This window comes from Moschus berezovskii, chromosome 14 (assembly GCF_049115385.1).
Source record: "Moschus berezovskii isolate FMDL1 chromosome 14, NW_MosBer_1.0, whole genome shotgun sequence".
Classification (NCBI taxonomy): Eukaryota; Metazoa; Chordata; class Mammalia; order Artiodactyla; family Moschidae; genus Moschus; species Moschus berezovskii.
The window spans coordinates 85,521,740-85,534,137 of NC_142473.1; the positions used below are offsets into that span (position 1 = coordinate 85,521,740).

At 38.6% G+C, this 12,398-nt stretch overlaps 1 pseudogene; it reads left to right on the top strand.

The window, feature by feature from the left end:
• The first annotated feature begins 8,202 nt into the window (after nucleotides 1-8,202).
• On the top strand, nucleotides 8,203-9,194 carry LOC129553726 (olfactory receptor 5AK3-like; annotated as a pseudogene).
• The last annotated feature ends 3,204 nt before the right edge of the window (nucleotides 9,195-12,398 follow it).

The window sequence follows — 12,398 nt, forward strand, 5'->3', positions numbered from 1 at the left end:
CAGTCCAAGGGACTCTCAAGAGTCTTCTCCAGCACCACAGTTCAAAAGCATCAATTCTTCAGCGATCAGCTTTCTTCACAGTCCAACTCTCACATCCACACATGACCACGGGAAAAACCATAGCCTTGACTAGATAGACCTTGGTTGGCAAAGTAATGTCTCTGCTCTTTAATATGCTATCTAGGTTGGTCATAACTTTCCTTCCAAGGAGTAAGAGTCTTTTCATTTCATGGCTGCAATCAGCATCCACAGTGATTTTGGAGCCCCCAAAAATAAAGTCTGACACATTTCCACTGTTTCCCCATCTATTTCCCATGAAGTGATGGGACCAGATATCATGATTTTCATTTTCTGAATGTTGAGCTTCAAGCCAACATTTTCACTCTCCTCTTTGACTTTCATCAAGAGGCTTTTTAGTTCCTCTTCACTTTCTGCCATAAGGGTGGTGTCATCTGCATATCTGAGGTTATTGATATTTCTCCCAGCAGTCTTGATTCCAGCCTGTGCTTCTTCCAGCCCAGCGTTCCTCATGATGTACTCTGCTTATAAGTTAAATAAGCAGGTGACAATATACAGCCTTGATGTACTCCTTTTCCTATTTGGAACCAGTCTGTTGTTCCATGTCCAGTTCTAACTGTTGCTTCCTGACCTGCATACAGGTTTCTCAAGAGGCAGGTCAGGTGGTCTGGTATTTCCATCTCTTTCAGAATTTTTCACAGTTTATTGTGATCCACACAGTCAAAGGCCTTGGCATAGTCAATGAAGCAGAAATAGATGTTTTTCTGGACCTCTCTTGCCTTCTCCATGATCCAGCAGATGTTGGCAATTTGATCTCTGGTGCCTCTGGCTTTTCTAAAACCTGCTTGTACATCTGGAACTTCACAGTTCACATATTGCTGAAGCCTGGCTTGGAGAATTTTGAGGATGACTTTACTAGCATGTGAGATGAGTGCAATTGTTTGGTAGTTTGAGTGTTCTTTGGCATTGCCTTTCTTTGGGATTGGAATGAAACCTGACCTTTTCCAGCCCTGTGGCCACTGCTGAGTTTTCCAAATTTGCTGGCATATTGAGTACAGCACTTTTACAGCATCATCTTTCAGGATTTGAAATAGCTCAATTGGAATTCCATCACCTCCACTAGCTTTGAATGTAGTGATGCTTTCTAAAGCCCAGTTGACTTCACATTCCAGGATGTCTGGCTATAGGTGAGTGATCACACCATCGTGATTATCTGGGTAGTGAAGATCATTTTTGTACAGTTCTTCGGTGTATTCTTGCCACCTCTTCTTAATATCTTCTGCTTCTGTTAGGTCCATACCATTTCTGTCCTTTATTGAGCCCATAATTTTTTGTATATAATCAATATTAAAATTGAGGTTCATGGTTTTCAATTCATTTAAACAAGTTACCTATATTGTCTACAAAGAGACTCCTCATATGTTCGGTTTCAATTATTGCATAAACCTGAAATGTAAAATAAATGTACTGCTTTGTAAAGGAATATGATAAATGCCTCCTGAACCAAACAAAAGAGGAGAGAGGGAGTCTACCTGAAAAAGAATTCAGAATAATGATAGTAAAAATGATCGAAAATCTTAAAAACAAAATGGAGTTACAGATAAATAAACTGGAGACAAGTATTGAGAAAATGCAAGAAATGTTTAACAAGAGCCCAGAAGAAATTAAAAAGAGTCAGTCAATAATGCAATAACTGAGATCAAAAGCACTCTGGAGGGAAAAAACAGTAGAATAACTAAGGCAGAAGATAGGATAAGTGAGGTGGAAGATAGCATGGTGGAAATAAATGAAATGGAGAGGAAAAAAGGAAAAAGAATTAAAAGAAATGAGGACAACTTCAGAGACCTCTAGAACAATGTTAAATGCCCCAACATTCAAATCATAAGAGTCCCAGAAGAAGAAGACAAAAAGAAAGACCATGAGAAAATAATTGAGGAGATAATAGTTGGAAACTTCCCTAAAATGGGGAAGGAAATAGCCACCCAAGTCCAAGGATAAACCCAAGGTGAAACACCCCAAGACACATATTAATCAAATTAAGAAAGATCAAACACAAAGAACAAATATTGAAAGCAGCAAGGGAAAAACAACAAGTAACACACAACGGGATTCCCATAAGGATAACAGCTAATCTTTCAATAGAAACTCTTCAGTCCAGAAGGGAATGGCAGGACATACTTAAACTGATGAAAGAGAAAGACCTACAACCCAGATTACTGTACCCAGCAAGGATTTCATTCAAATATGAAGGAGAAATCAAAAGCTTTACAGACAAGCAAAAGCTGAGAGAATTCAGCACCACAAAACCAACTCTCCAACAAATGCTAAAGGATCTTCTCTAGACAGAAAACACAGAAAAGATTTATTAACTCGAACCTGAAACAACAAAGTAAATGGCAACGGGATTATACTTATCAATAATCACCTTAAATGTAAATGGGTTGAATTCCACAACCAAAAGACAAAGACAGGCTGAATGGATACAAAAGCAAGACCCCTATGTATGCTGTCTACAAGAGACCCACCTCGAAACAAGGGACACATACAGACTGAAAGTGAAGGGCTGGAAAAAGATATTTCACACAAATGGAAACCAAAAGAAAGCAGGAGTGGCAATACTTATATCAGATAAAATAGACTTTGAAGTAAAATTTGTGAAAAGAGACAAAGAAGGACACTACATAATGATCAAGGGATCAATCCAAGAAGAAGATGTAACAATTATAAATATATATGCACCCAATAAGTCAGAATGGATGCTATCCAAAAGTCTGCTGCTGCTGCTGCTGCTAAGTCACTTCAGTCGTGTCCGACTCTGTGTGACCCCATAGACGGAAGCCCACCAGACTCCCCCAGCCCTAGGAATCTCCAGGCAAGAACAGTGGAGTGGGTTGCCATTTCCTTCTCCATTGTGTGAAAGTGAAAAGTGAAAGTGAAGTTGCTTAGTTGTGTCCGACCCTTAGCGACCCCACAAACTGCAGCCTACCAGGCTCCTCCATCCATGGGATTTTCTAGGCAAGAGTACTGGAGTGGCTTGCCATTAAATTCTGGAGAGGGTGTGGAGAACCCTCTTACACTGTTGGTGGGAATGCAAACTAGTACAGCCACTATGGTGAACAGTGTGCAGATTCCTTAAAAAACTGGAAATAGAACTGCCATACGACCCAGCAATCACACTCCTGGGCATACACACCAAGGAAACCAGAATTGAAAGAGACACATGTACTCCAATGTTCATCACAGCACTGTTTATAATAGCCAGGACTTGGAAGCAACCTAGATGTCCATCTGCAGACGAATGGATAAGAAAGTTGTGGTACATATACACAATGGAGTATTACTCAGCAATTAAAAAGAATACATTTGAATCAGTTCTAATGAGGTGGATGAAACTGGAGCCTATTATACAGAGTGAAGTCAGCCAGAAAGAAAAACACCAATACAGTATACTAATGCATATATATGGAATTTAGAAAGATGATAACGATAACCCTGTATACGAGACAGCAAAAGAGATACAGATGTATAGAACAGTCTTTTGGACTCTGTGGGAGAGGGTGAGGGTGGGATGATTTGGGAGAATGGCATTGAAACATGTATATTATCATATGTGAAACGAATTGCCAGTCCAGGTTCAGTGCATGATACAGGATGCTCGGGGCTGGTGTACTGGGATGAACCAGAGGGATGGGATGGGGAGGGAGGTGGGAGGGGGGTTCAAGATGGGGAACACATGTACACCTGGGGCAGATTCATGTCAATGCATGGCAAAACCAATACAATAATGTAAAGTAATTAGCCTCCAATTAAAATAAATTAATTAAAAAATATATATATGCATCCAACATAGGAGCACCACAATATGTAAGGCAAATGCTAACAAGTATGAAAGGGGAAATTAACAATAACCCAATAATAGTGGGAGACTTTAGTACCCCTCTCACACCTATGGATAGATCAACTAAACAGAAAATTAGCAAGGAAACACAAACTTTACATAATTCAATGGACCAGTTAAACCTAATTGATATCTATAGGACATTTCACCCCAAAACAATGAATTTTACCTTTTTCTCTAAAGCACACGGAATCTTCTCCAGGATACATCACATCCTGGGCCATAAATCTAGCCTTGGTAAATTCAAAAAAATCGAAATCATTTCAAGTATCTTTTTTGATCACAATGTGGAAAGATTAGATGTCAACTTAAGCTGAAACTCCAATACTTTGGCCACCTCATGCGAAGAGTTGACTCATTGGAAAAGACTCTGATGCTGCGAGGGATTGGGGGCAGGAGGAGAAGGGGACGACAGAGAATGAGATGGCTGGATGGCATCACCGACTCGATGGACATGAGTCTGAGTGAACTCCGGGAGTTGGTGATAGACAGGGAGGCCTGGCACGCTGCGGTTCATGGGGTCGCAAAGAGTAGGACACAACTGAGCGACTGAACTGTACTGAACTGAACTGAATTGAACTGAACAGGGAAAAATAAACTATAAAAATACGAATATATGGAGGCTAAACAATGCTGGAAGAGAAAAGTGGAGGGAAGAGGAAAGAAAGAAGACAGGGAAGAAAGACAAAACAGAGGGAGAAAGTAAGAGAGGGCAGGAAGGTAATTTGTTACTAACAGGGCAACTCTTTCAACAGTGAAACCGATAACTCCCTAAAGGCAGTAACACAAAATTAAATTTTGTCCTCTCTGGAAATATGAACTTTTATTCAGCAGAGAATAACTAATGAATGTTGTTTTTTCCAGTTCTTCCACAGCCTCTAGAAGCTCAGACTCTCAAGAGATCCAGTAGTGATCCCTCAAACCCCAGCTATAAACTCCCAGTCAAGAAGGAACCCCTTGGAGAGCCTTGGCAGTCAGCCTCCACCAATTGCAGAAAGAGAATCTGGGAGCAGCACTGGTGTAAGTAAAACAAGGTAAATTTCACTTTTCAACATCAGCCGTGTCTCACTGCACTGACAGGGAGTGGCAGGTGGAATGGTCAGAGTCAACGTCCATCATGTTTTGCTCTAAGGGCAGGAGGAACCCCATCACCACTGGTGATGTAATGGAAATGGAGTGAGAGAAGTCAGTTGGGCTGACTGTTGCCTAAGAAAGGACATAAATGAACAAATAATTGGGTGAATTAATTCATTGATCAATCACTGCATCAATATTCTATGCCCATAGTGTATTATTTGCATGGGTTATTATGGCCATTTGATGTACACTAATTCAATACTTGTCCTCGTGCTGATAAATTTACATAAATTTGCTCACTTGGACCTCACATCATTGCAAAGCATGCTTTACATTTTTTCTTCTTTTTATATTGTCATTCTGAATAAAAATGCATTCACTGGAAGTTGCAAAGATAGTAGATAAAGCTGCCATATTTGATACCATCACATTCAGGGAAGATACACCATGATTTCATTTCTTTTAAATTTTTAAAGGATTTTTTATGGCTTATGATATGATCTACCTTGACAGATATTTTGCTGGTGCTGTAAAAAAATTCATATTCTCTTTTAGATGGCATGTTTGGTAAATGTCTATTAAATCCAGTTGTTTGATGGTACTGTTGGGTTTTTTCATATCCTTATTGCTTTCCATCTAGTTTGTTCTACCACGTGTTGAGAAGAGTGCTAATGTCTCCAACTATAACTATGCTTGTGTATTTTTCCCTTCAGTTCCATCAGTTTTTGCGTCACATACGAGCATCTCTCTTCTTTGGTACTCATACCCTTAGGATTTCTATTTCTTCTTGGTAGGTTAACCCTCTTATCATTACACACTATCCCACTATCTTTGCTAATTTTCTATGCTGTGAAGTCTATTTATCTGCTATTAATATAACCAGTCTTTCATTTTTTGACTATGTTCGAACAAGTATATCTTTTTTCTTTTCTTTGAAACATGCATATATCACTTCATGTGAAGTAGGTTTCTGGTACACAGTATTTGTGTCATTCTTATCTCTGCACCTAATCAAGTTCTTTCTTTTATTTTGGATTTAAATAGTATATCTTATAACAATAAGAAAGAAGAAAGCCAAGGAAAGAGAAAAGTATGAATAAATAAAATTGACTTTCTCTTGAGATTTCTAAACTATATTTGACAGTAGAAGTAGAAAGCTTAATTCTAACTAATGTGATTCTCTATATATACATCATTTCACTCAAGCTGGTAAAATGGAAGACCAGCTATGCATACACACAATAGAATCTCGAGTAGCCACAAAAAAAGTTATATAAATATCTGTGATAAAAATACCATAAATAAATCAAAGTGACATTCTTAAAAAAATTCAAGTGACCCACAGAAATGCAAATGAACAAACAAAACCAGAAATAAGACACATAAAAAAATATAAAATGGTAGAGTTAAGCCTTAACAAATCAGTTAATCCATAAAATATAAATAGTCGTGTTTGTTTTAAAACAAAAAATATTTTTTAAATTAAAGAAAAAGTTCAGAGATTTACAAGTTTATAAAGTGATGTTTTTCTCTCACTCAGTTTCACACCTCTTCATAAGTTAGTTTGCAACATTCCTAACACGAAAAGTACCTTTTTGCTAATCATCTCATGTATAGAGGTACATAGCTTGGCTTAGAGCTGCTTATATGATGAGGCTACTCTCCCCTGAAACATATATGAAATAAGAAGACTATCTGGCTTGTGTAGAATGCAGGTTCATGGTAAGGATAAGAGTCTCCCTGGTGGCTCAGACTGTAAAAAATCCACCCACAATGCAGGAGACCCGAGTTCGATCCCTGGTTCGAGACAATCCCGTGGAGACGGGAATGGCAACCCACTCCAGTATTCTTGCCTGGAGAATTCCATGGACAGAGGAGCCTGGCGGGCTACAGTCCATGGGGTCACAAAGAGTCAGACACTTCTGAGCAATTAACACACACATATTAAACATGTATCCATAGTTTCATAAAACAATAGTCAAACACAATTTATGTACATTTTCAGCAACCTATAGTTTTTCTCAGCCATTTATCATTTTAATCCCAGTTCAATTTCCTGAAATTAGTGTCTTTTTAATTAGAAAGAGAAATTTTTGTGACATTCATGACCATATATGTTTGGTCCATTATCTTTGTACCGTTATCCTTACCATGCACTTCCCTTTAACTGATATTCTTTAAAAGCCAGATAGTCCTCTTATTTCATATATATATTAGGGTAAAATAACCTTATCTTATAAATAGCTCTAAGCCAAGCAACGTACCTCCATAACGAGATGGTGAGTAAGAAGGTGATTTCAGTGTTAATGTTGCAGACTAAGCCTCCTGTTGATATGGGCTCCTCTGATTCTCTGAAACCATTTGAGAAATAAACACAGTTGGATAATTTCATTGTCAGGATAAGAAATCATTATCTTAATTCAGTGTTTAACGAGGGCCAAGAAGAAATAAGTTAGTGAAAGTTCCTTCCTCAGGATAATTTGGTGTAAAAGAATTGAAATGTAACATTTTTAAGGAAGCAGCCACCCATGGATGCAAGTACTTATTAGAGGAAGTTAGAATAGACCAGAGGCCCACTTAATCAGAATCTTGATATGATAATTATTATTGCATTTACTATATCAACTTGACTTTCATCACTCTGAATTCAAGTGAAGTATAGATATGACATTAGGAAGACTTTTCAAGAGCTAATGAAACTAGTACAAGTCCTACCAGCCACATCTGACACATGTGTATGTTTTAAGCTTGGGTTTTCTCAGTATGAAATTATTTGTTTCATTTATGGTGAAGGTCTTTGCTGATTAAATGATTACTATGAAGAAAGGCCATAAGCCTTTCTACTATGAAGAAATTGCCTAAGCAATTTGAATGTGCTTAACCTCTGCTGGCTTTCAGTGCTTCTGAGGCTCCATTTATGTTCAGCATTGGGCTATGGAAAGGAAACTGGCAGGTTTGGTGAAATGTTTGTCAATCTATGTTTCTTAGAATCCAAACATTAAAAGTGAATCTTCTGTGAAAACTTCTTTGTTTTGAAAATGAATCTATGGCTAATATATTGGTTTTATGTGGTGATTTCTTATTTTAAAACATTGAAAGAAATTTTGGAAATAAACCCTGTTGTGAGTGATTACTATGAAAATATAATTTTTACAAAGTAACATAAAGTGTTAAGGGCCTTTTTTATTCAACAAGTCATTTCTTTTCCTTTCCTGGTCTCCCCCTTGGTCCTTTCTAGACTTTTTGTGCTCATGACACTGAGAAATAGCACTGAAGTGACTGAATTCTTTCTTCTGGGATTTGGTGTCCAACATGAGTTTCAGTATTTCCTCTTCACTGTATTTCTGGTCATCTATGGGACCTCCATGATGGGTAATATTGGAATGATCCTACTCATCAAGACAGAGTCCAGACTCCAAACACCCATGTACTTTTTCCTACAGCATTTGGCTTTTGTTGATATCTGTTTTACCTCTGCTGTCACTCCCAAGATGCTGCAAAACTTCATAATAGAAAATAAATCAATATCATTCAAGGGCTGTGTCATACAATTATTGGTTTATACAACATTTGTAACCGGTGACTGTTACCTCCTGGCTACTATGGCGGCGGACCATTCTGTGGCTATCTACAACCCACTTCGCTATCCCATCATCATGTCCCGAAGAGTCTGCATCCAGTTGGTAGCTGGTTCATACATCATGGGCTCCATAAATGCATCTGTGCACACAGGTTTTACGTTTTCGCTGGTCTTCTGCAAGGGTAATACCATCAATCACTTTTTCTGCGACATTCCTCCAGTTCTTGCCCTCTCCTGCTCCGACACTGACATCAACATCTTGCCGATTCTTGTCTTGTGGGATTTAATCTGACATCCACTGTGTTGGCCATCATCATTTCCTACATGTTTATCCTGGCTGCCATCCTGAAGATCTCTTCCAATGCAGGAAAGAAAAAAGCCTTCTCCACCTGTGCCTCCCACCTGACAGCAGTCACCATTTTCTATGGAACCCTCTCTTACATGTACTTACAGTCTTATTTGCATAATTCCCAAGAAAATAGGAAAGTGGCCTCTGTATTTTATGGCATTGTGATTCCCATGTTGAATCCCCTGATCTATAGTTTGAGAAATAAAGAGGTAAAAGAAGCTCTAAAAGTCATATGGAAAAAATTAGCTTTCAGATTGGATCCAAAGTGTTAAAATTCAGCACATCAAAGCATCCAGTATAGCTGTTTGACCACTATTTAATATTTCATATATTAAACAGACAGCCTCTTCACAGCTTGGCTGTGCTTGTGGCTTAGTTGCTAAGTCATATCCAACTCTTGCGACCCCATGGACTGTACCCCACCAGGCTCCTTCTGTCGATAGGATTTTCCAGTCAAGAATACTGGAATGGGTTGCCATTTCCTTTTCCAGGGATCTTCTCCACCCAGGGACTGAACCCGGGTGTTCTACACTGCAAGCAGATCCTTTACTGACTGAGTGACCAGGGAAGCCCCAGTGCTACCTCCAGTAGATAATTTCTTTGAATGCAGGAAATTCAGCAACATATCATAGGACTTATTTTCCCTTGGTTTAAGTTTGAGGACCATATCCCATACTACCCATGAAAAGGGGCTTTTTATAATATAATGTCTTATTTTGAGATTATAAAATATAAAGTGTGTATAGACTTGACAAAGTATATAGTTACTTCAAATATATTTCAGATATATTCTTAAAGAGTAGAAAACCCCAGTTTTGTATTTGTGCTGCTAAGTGCTTAGTTGTGTCCAATTCTTTGAGAGCCCATGGACTGCATCCTGCCAGACTCCTCTGTCCATGAAACTTTCCAGACAGGAATAGTGGATGAGGTTGCCATTTCCTACACTAGGGGATCTTCACAACCCAGGGATCAAGCCTGTATCTCTTGTGTCTCCTGCATTAGCCGGCAGATTCTTTACCACTGTGCCACCTGGGAAGCTCAATCAATATTAAAATTGAGGTTCATAATTTCCCATTAATTTAAACACATTCCCTAAATTGTCTGCAAAGAGGCTTCTCGTTTGTTCTGTTCCAATTATTGCATAACCTGAAATGTGAAATAAATGTACTCTTTTGAAAAGTGACTTATGACTCAGATTATTATTGTTTTTCTTCAGTTGCTTAGTTGTGTCTGACTCTTTGCCACCCCATGGACTGCAGCACGCCATGCTTCCTTGTCCTTTACCATCTCCTCCTGCCCTCAATCGTTCCCAGCATCAGGATCTCTTCCAATGAGTTGGCTCCTCCCATCAGGTGGCCAAAGTATTGGAGCTTCAGTTTCAGTTTCAGCATCAGTCCTTCCAATACTCAGGGTTGATTTTCTACAGGACTGATTGATTTGATCTCCTTGCAGTCCAAGGGACTCTCAAGACTCTTCAGCATGACAGTTTGAAAGCATCAATTCTTCGGCACTCAGCCTTCTTTATAGTCCAACTCTCAATCCATACATGACTACTGGAAAAACCATAGCTTTGAACATATGGAACTTCGTCAGCAAACTGATGTCTCTGCTTTTTAATATGCTGTCTAGGCTTCTCATAGCTTTCTTTCCAAAGAGCAAGTGTCTTTTTGTATATCTTACTCCATAGCAATAGAAAACCTGGAATGTAGATGGACCTAAAATGACAGTGATCATTCATTTGTTTAAATGAGAAAATGAAAAGGCCAAGAGTGCTCTGAATCAGGAAGACAGACAGTTGGCAAAAAAAAAAAAAAAAAGAGCTTTAGTAGATAGATTCAGTTTAAGTGATCAAAAACCTCAGATGACTCTAAAGATGCCGTGTTAGATAGATAAAAGAGCAGGTTTCACATAAAACAATACCAGCCAGTCTAATGAACTGGCCAGAAAAATGTACTTACTATTAAATAACACAAGAACCGTTGGGCAAAAAAGAAAAAGAAATATACCTTTTCAAATACACTCCCTTCCTAAATTCTAAGAGAAGAGTAACGGTAACATGAAATCAGTGGAGCAGAACGAGAATCTGCCCAGCAAAGAGTTTGTCTGTAAAAGAAGAGATCTCTCCAAAGCAGGTCCACATATTTTCAAAGGCCAGGGACAGTAACTGAGAATCATGAAACGCAGATAGAGGATGTCCTGAGACCTTGGAGGGAAAGTTGGAGATTAATGTACAGAGCTTTGACCATAGTTAAAATACAGTACCAAATACTTGAAATGTGCTTAGAGGAAAGATTTTAAGTGTTGTCACCGCAGGAAGGAGGGAGAGAAGAGAGAAAGAAGGAATGGAGTGAGGGCGGGCGGGAGACACAGGAAGCAATGAAAGGAAAAAAGAAAAGAAATATGTGAGCGACAGATCCATTAATGAGCTTAACTATTGTGATCATGTCACAACCTATATCAAAACGCAAATTATATACCTTATATGTATACAAATTTTGTCAATTATATCTCAGTGAAGCTGGTAGGAGGGAGATGATAAAGCAAAGAAAAATTTAGTGCACATTTTAAGTCTATGTGGCCAAATAGGAAATAACATTCAAAATGCAGAGTCACACAGTGCTCTACTTTCAATAGAGGTGAAAGAAATCACAAAAGGAAATAAACCCCATGACAAATAAACAAAAGCAGCAAAATCTCTGAGGTTTACATGAAGCAGAAAACAGTTGACATCAGTTCTGACATACGAACAGATAGCAGTCATTAGCCCTTGTCCAAGAGAGAGCCTTCCTTTCTGACATTACATAGACCAGTAATGGTCTGATGTTGCATAGCCATGTATTTTTCATAACATGTGCTTTATACTTTAGGCTGGGTGGTTCTAGGCTAGACTGAGGGAAGCAGAAAATACAAACTCTACTCTTGAATAAATCAGTATTTTGTGCATTCATTTATATATTTTCATACAATTTTAAACATTTGCATTTAAACATTTACTAGTATAGAATCATGGGACACCCATAATTGAATCGGATAGTCTCTAGCAAGAGATTTAGGAGCACCAAGATAGCTCAAAAGAAAGAAAGAAAATAATACTATAATTAACCCATTCACCTCCTTTCCAAAGCAATTGGAGGATTAGAACCGGGACTTAGTCCCAGCCTAGCATAGCAGCCTGGGAGCCTGAGAGAACCACCTGGAAGGGTACCTAGAGGTCAAAACGGGAAGAAGACTAAGCACGTGTCCATGAAGCAGAAGCCCAAAGCTCAGTCATCAAGGGGATACCCTCCTGAAAAGTGAAATCACTCAAGAATAAAAGTGAATGAAAATTTGGTACACACAACAACTTCGATTAATTTCCGGGGAATTATGCTGAGTGAAACAGCCAAACCATGGAGTTGTCACTGTTCCAGTTATATAACATATTTGAAATGACAAAAATGTAGTAATAGAGGACAGATTAATGGTTACCAGGGTTA